Source organism: Notolepis coatsorum (genome assembly GCF_963971535.1).
Source record: "Notolepis coatsorum genome assembly, chromosome: 13".
NCBI lineage: Eukaryota > Metazoa > Chordata > Actinopteri > Aulopiformes > Paralepididae > Notolepis > Notolepis coatsorum.
The window spans coordinates 100,383,995-100,391,364 of NC_140177.1; positions in this window are offsets into that span (position 1 = coordinate 100,383,995).

The window sequence follows — 7,370 nt, forward strand, 5'->3', positions numbered from 1 at the left end:
GCAAGAAATGTAGAATTCCTCTTAGTCCTTTACCCTTCTACCCAACTAAGTAACAAGACGTGAAGCCTCACCCCACGATACCGCGTGCAGTGTAGTACGGCCTGTTTGGCCTTAGAATAGCAGTGAGACCTCGTGCGAATTAATAGCTGAATTGCCAGAGTTTGGCACCGTATTTCTATTAAGTAATAATAGTCTATTATTAGGGATGCCCCGATCACGTTTTTTGCCACCGATACCGATCACCGATCGTCGTGAGCCATATCGGCCGATACCGATCCGATACCGATTGTTTTTGATTAAAAAGAAATTAAAAATTATTTTATATAAAAAGTTTTTTTTTTTTTTTTTTTTTATAAAATATATATATTATATAATTAGACTTGTACTTGTATTATCTGCGACTGCGAGACATCGCCACCACGCAACAAGTCAAAATGCTCACTATCTGCAAACAGCTCCACTGTCTGTGTGTACTCTAGTAGCCCAGCTCCAAAAAGGATTCTCCGGCGCTGCAGCGGGACCCCATTGGTAACGTTAAGTGCTTTGGTCATTTCACATTCAGCAAGCCCTCAGCTCGAATACGCATTAAATCAATGTTATAAGACATTGATATCAAGAGCTATCTGTAGCTACTGCTAGCCGGCTAGATGACGTTAATACAGAACTTTAGTTCAATGGGACATTTCGTTTTGAACAGTAAACGAACGTCAGCTAACGCAAGCTAACTGAGGTATGAACATGAACTACTAGACTTTCTGGATCATTTGTTGATATCAGGAGCTATCGGTAGCTAGCCGGCTAAATACCGTTAGACAATGCCTACTAAACGTGAATAGTTGACTGGGTAATTTTGTTTAAACAGTAACGATAGCTAGGTAGCTAACGTTAGCGCAGGTCGAATGCAGTGCACTACAGACTCGAGCAGAGGAGCCGCACCTCTTTGTTTACAAACTCTACACGGGGGCGGGCGGGGCTAGGGAGGAGGAGCAGCGGCAGTTTGCAGGTCGTGTGTGTCTGAGACAGACAGCGAGTGAGAGCTTCGCTTGATCGGTTTCCGCTATCGGCGAATATGACTAATTATCGGAATTCACAGATTGCATATTTATACTGAGTATCGGCCGATAACGATCGGTGGCCGATCGATCGGGGCATCCCTATCTATTATGTATGGTGCATCGTTCGGTTAGAGTTCTAAAGTGAGCAGCACCCCCATCGTTTCCTCGCGTTATCTAGAGTCTTAACCAGGTTGGGCAGACCACGCGTGGTGCTTTCATCCGAGGAGTTCTGGGCGAGGACGAGTGGACCTGCACATTGGATTACCTACCCCGACGACTGCTGAGCCTATACGGCATGGAATATCTATTTGCTTTGGTGCTTTGATTTGTGGAGCGGATAATCGCCAACACCGGTGAGTGTTGGATTTACCCCGAGAGGAGCCAAGGTGAGACGGCGCTCAGACCAGACTGAGGTCGCCTCGCTTCTTCTTCGTTGTGGACCTACAGCTACAGCTACAGCTATCGTCTACAAGAGAGCCCAGGTGTATTCATCTGCGGATCAAGGTTCTACGGGCACTGTGTTCTGTACCTGGACTCTCCCTAGAAATCGTTGACCAGACGGAATACAGCCGACGGCTCTCCTACCCCCCCTACTGGCTTACAACCGGCGGGACCCCTTCAGTATATTATCCAGCTATAATCATTAAGTGACCATCGCTATAATCCCCTAAAAGCCAGGTTGTATACTTGCTTCCTGTGTAACCAGAGATTGGACATTCAGTGTTGATTTGCATACGAGTACTCATTTGCCTTACAAGAGCATTCAATTCAAATCATAAATGTAATAAGTAACTATTATATGTACCTTTTGCTATATATTAAATATTTGACTATTACCTTTGTGTGGACCTGATTTCATATGTGGGAAAGTGTTCATCATACTTAGATATCGTGTACTGTATGGCCAGTAATTAAAGTACATAAAGTGGTAGTGGTTTAATGATACCATACTTATCAATACAGTCAGGGAATTGTACCCCTCAGTTACAAGTGTGGAATGGCAGAATTAAATCAGTAATAATAATAATAATAATAGTATACATCATGGTATCCATAGTAGCACATAATGCCATCGTCTGTGCAGTGTTTAGTCTTAAGAGTTAGATAGATATAGTCCTAACAGTTCTCAAACTCTCCAGCAGTTAGTTCTCCAACTATTGGCAGCAGTCGATGTCCACCATTGTGGAGCCTGATGGTTACTGGCGTGCAGACAAAGCCGAGGCAGACACTGAGAGCAGGGGGATGTTCGGATTTATATAGATTTTCTATTTCAGAAGTCTGGAGCTGCTCCATTAACAATGAATCGGAAACTGGTTTTGTGAACCCACCGAAGGTTTGAGTTTTTATACCAAAATGCGCTTTATTCTATGGAATAAATATAACAAAATCAGTCTCCCATGCATCGTCAATGGAGCAGCTCCAGACTTAATACTTGACATTACAAGTATTGTAATGTTGATTCTCTGGTTTCTGGATTTAGGAGAGAGTATAGCTCATGTTCACAAATATTGACTGAACCTTCCTCAGACATGGACATAATATATATTTGTATTATTAATTTGCCTGTTACAGTTGAGTTGAAGATGTGACAGATTATATTCAAGCTTAACCCTTTCACTACCACACTACAGAAGATTAACCCTTTACTATCACACTACAGACGGTTAACCGTCTGTAGTGTGATAGTAAAGTTAGTGTGATAGTAAGGCCTAACAAAAATAATGGTTGGTTTCAGGTTGCCGACCGACCCTGCCGATTTAGGTGCGACCCAATATATTTTATGAGTTTTAAAAAAAAATTATATATTAAAAAAAAAAAAAAAAAAAAAATCCGATTTTTTTTTTTTTTTTTTTTTTTTTTTTTTAAGAATTAAGTTTCATAGAAATCTTAGTCAAACATTTAGTATTATGGATATTAAACATGCTGGCAGAGTACATGCATCCATGTTGTTGTGAACATTTTAATTAAATAAAGAAATTCCCTATCCATAGTCGCCGTGGGAAAGAATAAAATAAAAAAATAAAATAAAATAAATTCCCTACCTACCCATGGCCAAACTGACAACCAACCTGAAACCAACTATTATTTTTGTTAGGCCTAAAGAGTTAACCTTATGTAGTGTGATAGTGAAAGGGTTAACCTGCTGTCGTGTGGCAGTGAAAGGGTTAACCTTCTGTATTGTCGCAGACTAGTGACAGGGTTAACCGTTTGGTAGTGTGGCAGTGAAAGGGTTAAGGAGTATATTGCCACTAGTCAGTCCTTACCGTTTACACATACAGATTGGTTACAGTATACCCATACCAGCCTATCAGTCTGAATCAATTAAAATTGATTGGTGGGAGAGGGTGACTACATTATACACATCTATATCACTTCAATCACTACTGAAATAATATTGGTATTATGTGGGGATGGGGTCACAGTTAGCTAACACCAAACTACTTAATTAACGTCAACTACTAAGTCAGAGGTAAACCAAAGAAAAGAACGGACAAAGTCCTGGCCCCTGTAAATGTCCAAACCCAACCCCCTCCAATGTACAACCCCTCCCCAACCACCTCCAATGTACAGTTTCTTCCCCCTCAAATGTATACTCTCTTTTTAGACTCTTTATTGTACTCATAAACAGTACTGTATATTTGTAGAATCTGGTATGTCAAATGTCTAGATGCAACAGTACAGTCTACCTGTATGTCATGTATGTCATAATATGTTATGAATAACTTATGATGAATTGAAAATGGGGGACCCTGATGTCAACAAGACGAAAGTCTTTCTCTGGTCTGCATCCCCTTAACAATTGTGTGTATTGAGCAGTGTATTGTACCCATTCTGCAATCTGTTAATAAAATGTTCAATCAATCAATCTAGTAGTTGTTCCATGCTGCTTAGGCTAATACTTCACCGGGTTACATAACCAAACACGTTAGGCTAATAGTAGCCTACTGACTACTTTCGTAACTGTGATGCACGCCAACAAGGTTTGGGTGACATGGCCACACTTGTTGGCGTGCATCACAGTCACGAAAGGGGCTAACTGTATACGGGTCCGGGGTACCATTTAATTAACATGCATGAAATGATATACTGTCAGGCTGAACAAGGAGGACTTTTAACCTGCCAAATCTGTTCAGCAGGCAGCTAATTGCATGATTCAATATTCAAATGTAGGCTACCTACGACTACGAAATTAGGCTCAGCACTGCACTGAGTCAGCAGTCTTACCTCAGTTTGAAAATTATCTTTCCGAAACCCAAAGCGCCACAAGCTGTTGATTGTAGGAAGTTGCCTCCTACTACTGTACTCTGCTCCGGTCTCCTGTCTGCAGTGACAGTCAAAACACACGACACCGTCTTGTCTGGAGTTTGCTGCGCCTTCCCCATTTCACCTCCGGGGGGCGTTTCCGTTCCAAAGGTAGGCGATAAGCGCAGCTCTGTGCCGCTGTCGTGCCTAATTCGGACCCGCCGCCAAGTTATGACCTACCCCCCGCGTTCACCCGAGGGGGGTAGGTCATAACTTGGCGGCGGGTCCGAATTAGGCACGAGTCGCACGACACCTGTCCTCAACAATGTAAAACGTCTCGTTCATAATGAGACTTGGTTGCTATTGCGTCACTAGATGAATAGAAGGCAACAGGAGCACACACACCACTCAGTTATCTTGTGTGGTGCAAGGAATCAAGAATCCCCAAATAAAAAAGTTACCCCTCGGCTCCCGCGCGCGCACACTGATTGATTGATTGAATGGGTACAGTACAGTACAGCTCAATACACACAAATTAGTACATCAATAATAATCTAGTTATAATATTACCTGTGGAGGATGGGTTTTCTACATTTGGTGCAGTGTGTTGTGTGGTTGAGCTGATGTGTCTGTGTGCTTCATCAGTGCTGCACATTCATGAGGCGTGATGAACGATACTAGTATTATATCATATTGCATTTATTGTATAGTGCGTTTAATGAATGATAATGAGTGTGTAATAATGTTTGTACAATAAATACAACCTACCTTGATGTAAGTCCCGCTAGTTCTATGTAAATGACCACATTGGTCAAGACGATCAACATTTTCTTTACTGTTTTATTACGTTAACTACGCAATTATGCCACAACAATGTGGAACGCCCTACCCACAGCCGTAAAAAGATGTGAATCTCTACCCACATTCAAAACCGCCTTAAAAGCATCTACGGGAGGCGTGTTGCTTAATGACAGCGGAAGAGTGCAAGGGCGCTTCCGCATTCTTCGCTGCGCATGCGCATGAGGTCCTCGCTTAGTTCAGACGCCCCATTCAACACGGTGAATCCCAAACTCGAAACTCCGTTAAGCTCCACCAGAGAGAGAGGCTGAAAAGTTACCAAAACGTCCGGAAAAACCTAACGGGAGCATTATAGACTGTCATACAAATGTACAAATGCTATAAGGTGGCAAGAAATGCACTGTAAACAATACTTTGGGTCGGGAAAGATAGTTAGCTCAAAGCTAATCCGGAAGGGCAGCTAACAGTAGCTACTGTCTAACTGTGATGCATTCGACAGACAGACCGGCATTAGTTAGCCAACAACCAGCCAGGCAGCGCCGTTATCTCACGGGACGAGTAGCTACATTAGTTAGCCAACAACCAGCCAGGCAGCGCCGTTATCTCACGGGATGAGTAGCTACATTAGTTAGCCAACAACCAGCGCCGTTATCTCACGGGACGAGTAGCTACATTAGTTAGCCAACAACCAGCCAGGCAGCGCCGTTATCTCCCGGGACGAGTAGCTTCATTAGTTAGCCAGCAACCAGTCAAGCTAACGTTAGCTGGCTCCAGCAGCTTGTCGATTGACAAGCTGCTGGATCTCCCGATGCTGGTTGAAGTGGAGCTATGTAGCCAGCAGGCTGCGTCGAGTAGCTTCATTAGTTAGCCAGCAACCAGTCAAGCTCATTAGTTAGCCAGCAACCAGTCAAGCTAACGTTAGCTGGCTCCAGCAGCTTGTTGATGTCGTCGGGAGCATTTAGCCTGCTGGCTACCTAGCTCCACTTCAACCAGCATCGGGAGATCCAGCAGCTTGTCGATGTGCTAATAGCCTCAGCAACCTAACGTTAGCTGGCTCCAGCAGATCGACAAGCTGCTGGAGCCAGCTAACGTTAGCTTGACTGGTTGCTGGCTAACTAATGAAGCTACTCGTCCCGGGAGATAACGGCGCTGCCTGGCTGGTTGTTGGCTAACTAATGTAGCTACTCGTCCCGTGAGATAACGGCGCTGGTTGTTGGCTAACTAATGTAGCTACTCATCCTGTGAGATAACGGCGCTGCCTGGCTGGTTGTTGGCTAACTAATGTAGCTACTCGTCCCGTGAGATAACGGCGCTGCCTGGCTGGTTGTTGGCTAACTAATGCCGGTCTGTCTGTCGAATGCATCACAGTTAGACAGTAGCTACTGTTAGCTGCCCTTCCGGATTAGCTTTGAGCTAACTATCTTTCCCGACCCAAAGTATTATTTATAGTGCATTTCTTGCCACCTTATAGCATTTGTACATTTGTATGACAGTCTATAATGCTCCCGTTAGGTTTTTCCGGACGTTTTGGTAACTTTTCAGCCTCTCTCTCTGGTGGAGCTTAACAGAGTTTGGAGTTTGGGATTCACCGTGTTGAATGGGGCGTCTGAACTAAGCGAGGACCTCATGCGCATGCGCGGCGAAGAATGCGGAAGCGCCCTTGCACTCTTCCGCTGTCATTAAGCAACACGCCTACGGCAGGCTGCAATTCGAAACTGGCCACAGTAAAGGTCCACCCCCCCTCCTCCTCCCCACCCTATGTATATTCTAATCTCTCCCCACCATATCTTCTCCCACCGACCCACCCCCTCCTAACTCCTAATGTGCCGTCTCCTCCCCATCATATGTATATATTCTATGTTAGGATCTATGGGTAACATAACTATATTATTTGCATATCGTATGTCACAAATGTAACAGTAGGCCTACTGTATATACCTGTATGTCATGTATGTCCCTATGCCATAAATGTCATGATGTCATGTATGTTGTGTATGTCATAAATGTCACCGAACAAGGCCACTGGCCATGACAACATCCCCTCCAAATTCCTCAGAGACTCAGCAGCCGCCATCACCCCAGTCATCACACACATAATAAACCTCTCCATAAAACAGGGACACGTCCCCAAGGACTTCAAAATAGCGAGAGTAACACCCCTGCACAAAAAGGGCAGCAAATTAGACCCAGGCAACTACCGCCCTGTTTCTATCCTTACATCCATCTCGAAAGTCATGGAAAAAATAGTATACGAACAGGTCGAAAAGTACCTTA